Genomic DNA, 12,113 nt, shown 5'->3' with positions numbered 1-12,113 from the left:
TTGGCCGCAATGTTCCCTCCAATATTTTTTTGGCGCCGCGCGACCCCTTTAAGGCCATTCAAAATACCGCGCATTGAAAAGCCGGCTGCGCGGGATCCCTGGAGCCTGCTTAAAGGGAACGTTGTTTGGCCGACAGTGTAAAATGGGTGACAGCGAGATCCAGTGAAGCCAATGCAACTTAAAACTGGGAGAAAAAAACAGAAAATGCTGGAGATACTCAGCAGGTCAGGCACAATCTGTGAAGAGACAAACAGAGTTAACGTTTCAGGTCGAAACATTAACTCTGTTTCTCTCTTCACAGATGCTGCCTGACCTGCTGAGTATCTGCAGCATTTTCTGTTTTTATTTCAGGTTCCCAGCATCTGCAGTATTTTCTTTTTGCATTAAAACTGGGAGGGATGTATAATGGGCGGCTGATCCGATATCAGCTGAAGTCGGAATTACCTCCAGTAACAGTGAAATATTAACAAAATGCGATTTAGCCCAAATTGCCAGGACACGATTGCTGCCTTGAGTAGGTTCAATTCCTGGAACAGTTAGCTGGCTCTGAAAGCCCCGGAGCAACACCCCATGCAGGCTTCTGGGGAAAGGCTGCACTGCAGCACTCACTGTGTCAACAGGACGAAGAATAATTTGTGGGTGCTCATGCAACAGTGGATAATCGCCTTATCTGAGGAAGGATGTTCTTGCCATGGACGGAGTGCAGCGAAGATTCACCAGACTGATACCTGGGATGGCAGGAATGACGTATGAAGAGAGGTTGGGTAGATTGGGCTTGTACTCGTTGGAGTTTAGAAGAATGAGAGGGGATTTCATTGAAACTTATAAAATTATAACAGGACTAGACAGACTAGATGCAGGAAGGATGTTCCCGATGACGGGGGAGTCCAGAACCAGGGGTCACAGTCTAAGGATAAGGGGTAAGCCATTTAGGACAGAGATGAGGGGGAATTTCTTCACCCAGAGAGTGGTGAACCTGTGGAATTCTCTACCACAGAAGGCAGTTGAGGCCAATTCGTTAAATATATTCAAGAAGGAGTTAGATATATTTCTTAAGGCTAAAGGGATCAAGGGATATGGGGAGAAGGCAGGGACAGGGTACTGAATTTGGATGATCAGCCATGATCTCATTAAATGGCGGAGCAGGCTCGAGGGGCCGAATGGTCTACTCCTGCTCCTATCTTCTATGTTCCTATGTATATGCTCAAGAGGGAGAGAGAGGAGGGAAGGGGAGGGTAGAATTGGGGTCTGGAGGTTTGGATGGTGACCTAAATCACGAGGGTAAAATGGTTACAAATGTTTTCCAAGCCTTGGATTGGGAGACAGACGTAAAATAAATTCCCAAGCACATGTTTCCTTTTGGTTACATTTATCACAGCTTCACAGCTGGGGGTTTTACTGTCAGATATCAAAACATTTACGTCAGAGTTTCACATCGTTAGCTACAGTTGCTAGCCGCTATGGGTCTGGGGTTTTCACAGAATCACAGAAACCCCACAGTGCAGATAGAGGCCATTTCGGCCCATCGAGCCTGCACCGACACATATCCCACCCGATCCCCGTAACCCCTACACCAACACATATCCCACCCTATCCCCACGTATTTAATCCCCCTAACACTAAGGGTCAATTTATCATAGCCAATCAACCAAACTCGCACATCTTTGGACTGTGGGAGGAAACCGGAGCACCCGGAGGAAACCCACGCAAACACGGGGAGAATGTGCAAACTCCACACAGACAGTCGCCCGAGGCCGGATTCGAACCCGGGTCCCTGGCGCTGTGAGGCAACAGTGCTAACCACTATGCCACCGTGCTGCCCATAGTTCTGGGGCAGTTGTACATCATGTGACTGGAAGAGGAGGATGTTCTACAATGTCTAAATGCAAGTTATTGGGCCAGATTTTCCGATCGGAAGCTTCCTGCCGGTGGACGCCTCCGATCGGGAAAAATCTACGCACTTACCCACTGGCTCCGTAGGTCCCGAGACTTCCAATCCTGGGTCTCTCCTGGTGCACGCACAGAAGCCCAGGTATCCCAGGGGCGCAAGCGGTTCGCAAGCTTCCCTGGGATCACGTGGGCCGTGGGGAACCAATCAAAGAAGGGATTCCCTCTCCATATTTCTGACAGATCGCTACGCATAGATCTGTCAAAAGTATGAATGGGGATTGACATGAATCAGTCATTCATGAAAGAAAGACTTATGAAATAATACTGAGCGGCCTACGGGTGGCGCTGTCCAGGGAAAATGGAATTTAACCCTGAAAAGTGTGAGGTGATGCATTTTGGACGGACAAATAAGGCAAGGGTGTACACAATGAGTGGTAGGACCCTAGGAAGTACAGAGGGTCAGAGGGACCTTGGCGTGCATGTACATAGATCCCTGAAGGCAGCGGAACAGGTAGATAAGGTGGTTAAAAAGGCATATGGGATACTTGCCTTCATTAGCCGAGGCATAGAATATAAGAGCAGGGAGGTTATGATGGAGCTGTACAAAACGCTGGTGAGGCCACAGCTGGAGTACTGTGTGCAGTTCTGGTCGCCTCACTATAGGAAGGATGTGATTGCTTTAGAGAGGGTGCAGAGAAGATTCACCAGGATGCTACCTGGGATGGAGCGCCTCAGCTATGAAGAAAGACTAAACAGGCTGGGGTTGTTTTCATTGGAGCAAAGAAGGCTGGGGGGGACCTGATTGAGGTGTACAAAATGATGAGGGGCATAGATAGGGTAGATAAAGAAGAACTTTTCCCCTTAGTAGGGGGGTCAATAACAAGGGGGCATAGATTCAAGGTAAGGGGCAGGAGATTTAGAGGGGATTTGAGGAGAAACTTTTTCACCCAGAGGGTGGTTGGAAGCTGGAACTCACTGCCTGAAAGGGTGGTAGAGGCAGGAACCCTCACAACATTCAAGAAGCATTTGGATGAGCACTTGAAATGCCATTGCATACAAGGCTATGGACCAAGTGCTGGAAAATGGGATTAGACTGGACAGGGATGGATGGGCGGCGCAGACACGATGGGCCGAAGGGCCTCTTTCTGTGCTGTAAAACTCTATGACTCTAAATACTCGGGCACGGGCCCAGCTTGTGCAGGACATTCTTAACAGGAACTAGTGAAGGACACAACTAGACCTCCATGTTGTAAAACAGTTGATTAAAGCTTTGTTTAAAGCTTAGACCAAGTGCCTCGTAGTTTTCTTACATCAGGGATCACTTAAAAAACAGTTAAACTTTCAATACATTTTTTTTTAAATCACGTATTTAAAATTAGTTAAAATCACATATTTAAAATTAGTTAAAATTACATTAAATTAAATATTTTAAACAAAATTTAATTCCTCGTACCCATCCATGGGGGTCGGAATATCCAACCCAATAATATCGTTGTAGCATTCAATAATTTAAAGATACCCGAAAGAACATCGCATCAATTGCAGATATAATCTACCTGTTCTACACTGTATTTTTCCTGTGACATACGACAGCGTAGTTTTGCAGAAGAGGCAAAACTTCAGTAGCGTGTCAGCTGCTTCCGGGGCAGTCTGACCCAGCTGGCTTTCTGGCACCATGGCGAGTATTATCGGAGAGCTTGGCGAGGGAGCGGACTGCCGACATCATTGAGAGAGGGCAACATGAGCCGTTCCCATTGCTCCACTGCCGTTCCCATGGGATTGTGGCTCATGTCTGTACAGAAGAGCAGAAAGAAAGACCTGCATTTATATAGCGCCTTTCACAACCTCAGGACTTCCCAAAGCGCTTCACAGCCAATAAAGTATATTTGAAGTGTGGTCACTGTTGTAATGTAGGGAAACGCGGCAGCCAATTTGCGCACAGCAAGCTCCCACAAACAGCAATGTGATAATCACCAGATATTATCACTGCAGAATGCAGGAGATGAGTGGGGCCTTGCAAGACTTTATCCATATGGTCCACCAGTCTTTCCAAAGCAGAATATGCATTGGAGCCCAGAGTCTGGATGGCAGCCATCTGAGCTTCCATCAAAGTTGCGAAGGCTGCTGGCACAGACCCCTGATGTGAGGGCCTGGCTGCAGCATCTCCGGAGGTGGCCACATGCTCCAAGCTAGACTGCAGAGTGCTGATGTCATGCGACAGGACCCCACACAAGGTGGAAGCGGACTTGTCCGTACATTGGCTCCTGGTTAAGCAACGCCTCGATTTTAAAATTCTCATCCATGTTTTCAAATCTCTCCATGGCCTCACCCCTCCCAATGTTTGTAACCTCCTCCAGCCCCACAACCCCCTGAAATATCTGTGCTCCTCCAATTCTGGCCTCTTGAGCATCCCTGATTTTAATCATTCCGCCATTGGCGACCGTGCCGTCAGCTGCCGAGGCCCTAAGCTCTGGAATTTCCTCCCTAAACCTCTCCGCCTCTCTACCTCCTTTAAGAAGCTCCTTAAAATCTCCCTCTTTGACCAAGCCTGACCTAATATCTCCTTATGTGGCTCGGTGTCAAATATTGTTTGATAACGCTCCTGTGAAGCACCTTGGGACTTTTTTAAAAATTCGTTCCTGGGGTGTGGGTGTCGCTGGCAAGGCCAGCATTTATTGCCCATCCCTAATTGCCCTTGAGAGGGTGGTGGTGAGCCGCCATCTTGAACCGCTGCAGTCCGTGTGGTGAAGGTGCTCCCACAGTGCTGCTAGGGAAGGAGTTCCAGGATTTTGACCCAGCGACGATGAAGGAACGCCGATATATTTCCAAGTCAGGATGGTCTGTGACTTGGAGGGGAACTTGGAGGTGATGCTGCCCTTGTCCTTCTAGGTAGAAGAAGTCGCGTGTTTGGGAGGTGCTGCCGAAGAGGCCTTGGCGAGATACTGCAATGCATCTTGTAGATGGTACACACTGCAGCCACGGTGCGCCGGTGGTGGAGGGAGTGAATGTTTAAGATGGTGGATGGGGTGCCAATCAAATGGGCTGCTTTGTCCTGAATGGCTTTGAGATTCTTGAGTGTTGTTGGCGCTGCACTCATCCAAGCAAGAGGAGAGTATTCCATCACACTCCTGACTTGTGCCTTGTAGATGGTGGAAAGGCTTTGGGGAGTCAGTTTACTCTGTTAAAGGCGCTATATAAATGCAAGTTGTTGTTGTTTTTAGCCACGGCACAGCAAACTTCTTGGCTGGCCTTCCAATATCTCACATAACTCCTTGAGTGTCGTAAGGAGTTTTCTTTGCAGGGCTGGGTCCCTGAAGTCAGCATCTCCGTCCCGCTCAGCAGAGCCTGGAGACCACTTCACCCTCCAGTGGGCTATCAATGCCACCACTCCCTGCTCCTGCTCGCCTGCGCTGGCTGCTTCACCGTGTGCAGGTTTGCCATCTGCCTGAATCCTGCTTGCAGCTAAAGTTTACCCGGTAGAGAATTTAAATGAAACTCTGGAGTGCCTGAGGCGAAAAGGTGTGAAGATTAAAATGAAAATTTACCTGTTGTAAAACCAAAATGGCAGTCCCAGTCCCCGCAAATATCCAGAGAGGGATTCCAAAGTTTATTTACGGTCTATGCACGACGCTACCTCGCGGCCAGATTGTGTAACGACAGCACCACAAGTTTACATGACCTACATGGCACTCCGACACCCTCAGGAAGCCCCACATAGTGGAGCAGACGTATGCTCAGTGAACCCTGAGGAAGGGGGCCCCAGAAAAGGTACGTGAATAATTATTTTTGCAGGGGTCCAGGAAAGAAAGACTTGCATTTATAGAGCGCCTTTCACGACCACCGGACGTCTCAAAGCGCTTTACAGCCAATGAAGTACTTTTTGAAGTGTCGTCACTGTTGTAATGTGGGAAACGAAGCAGCCAATATGCGCACAGCAAGCTCCCACAAACAGCAATGTGATTAATGACCTGATAATCTGTTTTAGTGATGTTGATTGAGGGAGAAATATTGGCCAGGACACTAGGGAAAGCTCCCCTGCTCTTCAGCACTGCACTGGAGTGTCAACCAAGTCTCTGGAGTAGGACTTCAACCCACAACGTTCTGTCTCAGAGGCAAGTGTGCGACCGACTGAGCCATGGCTGACATTCAGAGGAGCAGGGCTGCCCCTCTGGACTCTACAAGAATAACGTGGGTCGCTGTCTTGCTGCTCTCTTCCTCCCCTGTAATCGGGTCCGTCTCCCCTGGAACCAGAAATCCAATTGGGAATTCAGAAGGAACTTCTTAACCCAGAGAGTGGTGAGAATGTGGAACTCACTACCACAGGGCGTGGTTGAAGCGAATAGTATAGATGCATTTAAGGGGAGGTTAGACAAACATATGAGGGAGAAGGGAATAGAGGGTTACGCTGATAGCGTTAGATGAGGAAAGCTGGGAGGAGGCTCAAGTGGAGCATAAACGCCGGCATGGACTGGTTGGGCCGAATGGTCTGTTTCTGTGCCGTATAGCCGATGTAAAAAGAAATAAAGACTTGTATTTATATAGCGCCTATTCACGACCACTGGACGTCCCAAAGCGCTTTACAGCCAATGAAGTACTTTTTGAAGTGGAGTCACTGTTGTAATGTAGGAATCCTATGTAATCCTATGAAATACATTCCTACCAGCCAGGCTGGCCTCTGGGTGTGAGTACGGCACCACCAGTGCTAGCGAGCTGTAGCCGGATACCTGTTCGCTGCACTGGGCTTGGTTTTTTTTGTTGCACTGTACAAGAGCAAAACAGATTGAAATGAGCGGCATTATCCAAATGATCATGCCCATTACAGTTGTTAAAGGCTCTGAAGTCGCACAGTGCGAACGTCAGCTGTTAAATGGCCTCAGTAAAACAGCACTAAAAGCAATTGCACGTGAATGCTTTGAGCTTTTGTACTGCAATGTTTGCACAGTGCAATTTCAAGGCCTAAGTGTTTGAATAGTAATGATTCCGAACCAAAAACCTTAATAAGCAGCTTTCCCTCCAACATTAATGAGGCCATCACAGTGAGATAGAAACCTGTGTCCTAAAACCCTTGTATAAGTCAGATACCCAGAGCAATGGTTTGCAACATATTACAGCCCAATACGCATTAATCGCGCTAAGTGACATGAATCAGTCATTCATAAAAGAAAGACTTATGAAATAATACTGAGCGGCCTATAGGTGGCGCTGTCCAGGGAGAGTATAAATACTCGGGCATGGGCCCAGCTTGCGCAGGACATTCTTAACAGGAACTAGTGAAGGACACAACTAGACCTCCATGTTGTAAAACAGTTGATTAAAGCTTTGTTTAATGCTTAGACCAAGTGCCTAGTAGCTTTCTTACATCATTGAGTAAGGCAAGCTTTTCCTTTGCAGTTGTGAGTGATATTCTCACCCCTGAGTGATTCACTTTAGGAGACATGTTCCACTTTTAACAGGGAGCTGGGCGGGTTTCTGAGTGTGACCATGCATACAGAGGGCAGACGGGCATTGGGCAATGTGTTTCCCAGTCACCGTGGTCTCCTCGCACTTTGGCGGGGGGGGGGGAATGAGAAGAATGTTTTCCTAAACCAGCCTGCTTTTCCTTCTGCTTGTTTTGGCAACTCCCGGGGAGATGGCATGGCTTATGTGTGGGGAGGGTGCGGTTGGGGTTGAAGGTGTGCAGAGCTTAAACCTTGACAGGATAGTATTGGCTCAACTGGCCGGATGTCCTTCCTTTCTGCATGTCCCTCCTGTCGACTTCCCACCCCGACGAGTGGTCGGGAAACCTTCTTACGGGTTACAACCGAGTCAACGGTGAGAATGACCAAGAGATTTTTTTAAATTTATTCATTCTCGGGATGTGGGCATCGTGGGCAAGGCCAGCGTTTATTGCCCATCCCGAATTGCCCTTGAGAAATACTCAGCCTTGTTATTCTTTGGCACAAATGCATTCAGCAGAATGTGAGGGGATCTCATTGAAGCGTACAAAATTATTACAGGGCTCGATAGGGTGGATGCTGGGAGAATGTTTCCCTTGGCTGGGGAATCTAGAACCAGGGGCTACAGCCTCAGGATAAAGGGTAGGCCATTCAGGACTGAGATGAGAAGAAATTTCTTCACACAGAGGGTGGTGAATCTTTGGAATTCTCTACCCCAGAGGGCTGTGGAGGCTCAGTCATTGAATATATTCAAGACAGAAGTCGATAGATTTCTGACTAGCAAAGGCATCAAGGGATATGGCGATAGGGCCGGTGAATGGAGTTGAGGCAGAAGATCAGCCATGATCTCATTGAATGGCGGAGCAGGCTCGAATGGCCGACTCCTGCTCCTATTTCTTATGTTCTAGTCATCATTTTTCAAAAGGCCTGGATAGAACAAAATGAGGAACATATTTAAAAGAAAGACTTGCATTTCTATAGCGCCTTTCACAACCTCAGGACGTCCCAAAGCATTTTACAGCCAATGAAGATACAGTCACTGTTGTAATGTGGGAAACACGACAGCCAATTTGCACACAGCATGCTCCCACAAACAGCAATGTGATAATGACCAGATAATCGTTTTTTTTTGTTATGTTGATTGAGGGATAAATATCGTCCAGGAGGGATAAATCCCCTGCTCTTCTTCGAAATAGTGCCACGGGATCTTTTACGTCCACCTGAGAGGGCAGACGGGGCCTCGGTTTAATGTCTCATCTGAAAGACGGCACCTCTGACAGTGCAGCACTCCCTCAGCATTGCACTGGAGTGTCAGCCTAGATTTCTGTGCTCAAGTCTCTGGAGTGGGACTTGAATCTACTACCTGCTGACTCAGTTGCGAGAGTGCTACCCACTGAGCCACGGCTAACCCATTTACACAGAGCTGCTCGACATTTTTTTTTAGAAAATGACAATGGTCCCACAACTTGTTTTAATCCATCTGACTATTGTTGCTTAAACAGGGAATGCAGGTTACTTTGTAAGTGGAAACTGGTAGAGAGTAGCTGAGCCAGACCGTGAACAGGAGCTTTGCACTGAAGCAAAGGTGACATGAGTCAGTCAATCATGAAAGAAAGGCTTATGAAATAATACTGAGCGGCCTACGGGTGGCGCTGTCCAGGGAGAGTATAAATACTCGGGCACGGGCCCAGCTTGCGCAGGACATTCTTAACAGGAACTAGTGAAGGACACAACTAGACCTCCATGTTGTAAAACAGTTGATTAAAGCTTTGTTTAACGCTTAGGCCAAGTGCCTAGTAGTTTTCTTACGTCAGTCACTACCTCAAACGACAACCCGTCTTTGCTCTTTTCCACTTCTGTGCTCGGCCAGCCTGTGATTCTGTGCCCACGGGATTTTAACAGAGAGAAATCACTGGCTGGAAAGGGCAGAAGCAGAAAACACCGACCTCTGTGTTTCCAGCATTTTTAAAAAAATGGCAAATAAAAGCTGGTTGCACTCTTCTATGTTTAATATTGCGGCACATTATTGTGGCAGATTAGAGGGAGCTTTACTCTGCATCTAACTGTCTATTGCCTGTTCTGAGGGTGACTTAGGTGCAAAAAATAGAACAGCTTGTATTTATATAGCACCTTTAACGTAGCAAAACATCCCAAGGCGCTTCACAGGAGCGTTACAAAACAATATTTGACACTGAGCCACATAAGGAGATATAAGGACAAATGACCATAGAAACATAGAACAATAGGAGCAGGAGTCGGCCATTCTATTTTTAACCACTGTCGGCTGTGTTTCCCAGGCCTCGGGAAACCCGGCAGGTGAGAGGAGGTGAGAAGGGCTGAATCCATAAGGCAAGTGCCTTTACAGCACTGCTTGTGGGCCAGGAGGAGCTGGCATGTTTCCTCCAGGCCCAACAAGCTACCCAGTAAACCCATCCCCGCGATCTGCCTGTTTCCCCCTGTTCGCAATCGGCCCCTCCCCATAATCGCACCCCCTTCTCTAACCACTATCTGCTACTCCCCTCCCGTGATTGGAGCCACCCCAAGCACCACCACCCGTTCCCCCCGCCCTGCAATGATCTCTCCTACGCCCACACTAGACCTGCCTGCTCTCAGCCCAGCTCGGCTGCGGCCTTGCATGGTAGGATTTCCCGCTCGACAGGCCTTCAGTCTGTCAATCAGGCTGGCCTCTGGGCAGAAAAAAAATGTAAAGTTCGGGAAACGCACACTTCTGGGTTTCCCGACCTCAAAACAGTCACCCCAAGCCCCCCACCACTCCCGGTCCCTCCCTGTCTCCGAGCTGATATCTAGCCCTTAGACTATCTCCACCACCCTGACATATCAGTTCAAATCTTCCTCCCCACAGCTATGTTTACCCTCTCCACGAGGTATCTCAGAATAAGGGTTCGGCCATTTAGGACTGAGATGAGGAGAAATGTCTTCACTCAGAGGGTGGTGAATCTTTGGAATTCTCTACCCCAGAGGGCTGTGGAGGCTCAGTCGTTGAGTATATTCAAGACTGAGATCGATAGATTCTTGAATATTAAGGGAATCAAGGGATATGGGGATAGCGCAGGAAAGTGGCGTTGCGGTCGAAGATCAGCCATGATCTTATTGAATGGCGGAGCAGGCTCGAGGGGCCAAATGGCCGACTCCTGCTCCTATTTCTTATGTTCTTATGTACATTGGTGCCACCTTGGTTCAGGCAAAGACCATTCATGAACTCCCTTCACTGCTCCAGTACTTAGAGCAAAAGCACTTACTTTGTCATTTTTATTTCGTAGAGAACTACAGATATAGCTTTTTAAAAATTCCATTAAAATTGCATGGGTCAGAGGAAGAGAGAAAACACTTTTTAATCATCATTCTTCAAATTCTAAAATACGGTTCACAGAACTCACAGGGGCAAGTAGAAGGGCTATTTAATTCAAGCATTAAGCCAATTTATATTTACAGTAACGTTTCTTTTAATCGGTAGAGGAACATGGGGTACTTGAGGAAGTACAACTGTGCTTTCACAATCATTTCAATGCAAAGTTTTGCACCCCAATTGAAAGGCTGACGTAGCAATCACGTTTAAAAATAATGGGTAACGGGTGCATTCTTAACTCTTTGAATACTAATGAGGACAGCCAGAAAAATTAACTTAAGCTGCATTTTATGCCACCCCCCCCAAATCTATTGCCTGATTCCCCGCCTGCCCCCCAAATTCTGAAGCACATTTATGTCAAAATTTTGTAACACGAGTGGGAATCAAGTCCTTATTGATAAGTCACCCAGATACTAATACTGGCATTTCCTTGTCTGTCAGAGACCATGACCCTGATATTATGGGGAGGATGCGGGTGAGGCCAACAACGGCTGAAGATCCCGGCATGACGGGGGGGCACAGGGTCCTGCCAATCTTGACTGCAGGAGCTCACTAATGTTTTTTGGCTCTGTTTTCTTGCCCGGCAGCTGGCCAAATAGACAATCTGATGGGCGGGCAAGAGGAAACACCAGCGGCAGGAGGCTGCAGCCGGGGACCCTTGGGGACGGTCCCTGGCAAATGGGGGAAAGGGGGTTAGGGCCCACGATCGGGGTGGGGGGGAGCAAGCCCACGATTGGGAGTGGGGAGAGAGCCTGTGATCGGGAGTGGGGAGAGAGCTCATGATCGGGAGTGGGGAGAGAGCCCGGGATCAGGAGTGGGGAGAGAGCCCGGGATAGGGAGTGGGGAGAGAGCCCGCGATCGGTAGTGGGGAGAGAGCCAGGGATCGAGAGTGGGGAGAGAGCCTGCAATCGGGAGTGGGGAGCGAGCCCGGGATCGGGAGTGGGGAGAGAGAGCCCGGGATCGTGAGTGGGGAGAGGGAGCCCGGGATCGGGAGTGAGGAGAGGGAGCCCGGGATTGGGAGTGGGAAGCGAGCCCGGGATCAGGAGTGAGGAGAGAAAGCCCGGGATCGGGAGTTGGGAGAGAGCCCGGGATCGGGAGTGGGGAGAGAGCCTGGGATCGGGAGTGGGGAGAGCCCGGGATCGGGAGCGGCGAGAGGGAGCCCGGGATCGGGAGTGGGGAGAGAGCCAGGGATCGGGAGTGGGGAGAGAGCCAGGGATCGGGAGTGGGGAGAGAGCCCGGGATCGAGTGTGGGGAGAGAGCCTGCAATCGGGAGTGGGGAGAGAGCCAGGGATCAGGAGTGGGGAGAGAGCCAGGGATCGGGAGTGGGGAGAGAGCCCGGGATCGGGAGTGGGAGAGAGAGCCCGGGATTGGGAATGGGAGAGAGAGCCCGGGATTGGGAATGGGAGAGAGAGCCCGGGATC

General features: G+C 49.0%; 1 protein-coding gene across 2 annotated transcripts in view; it reads right to left on the bottom strand.

The window, feature by feature from the left end:
- The window catches only part of aig1 (androgen-induced 1 (H. sapiens)), a 208,004-nt gene that overhangs the window by 107,867 nt on the left and 88,024 nt on the right, over positions 1-12,113 (bottom strand). The gene's annotated exons all lie outside the window — the stretch shown is intronic.

Source organism: Somniosus microcephalus, chromosome 3 (assembly GCF_052327205.1).
Source record: "Somniosus microcephalus isolate GS21.2 chromosome 3, FLI_Smic_1.0, whole genome shotgun sequence".
Taxonomy (NCBI): domain Eukaryota; kingdom Metazoa; phylum Chordata; class Chondrichthyes; order Squaliformes; family Somniosidae; genus Somniosus; species Somniosus microcephalus.
The sequence above is the reverse complement of the archived record's forward strand: the minus strand, read 5'-3'. Positions and strand labels throughout refer to the sequence as shown.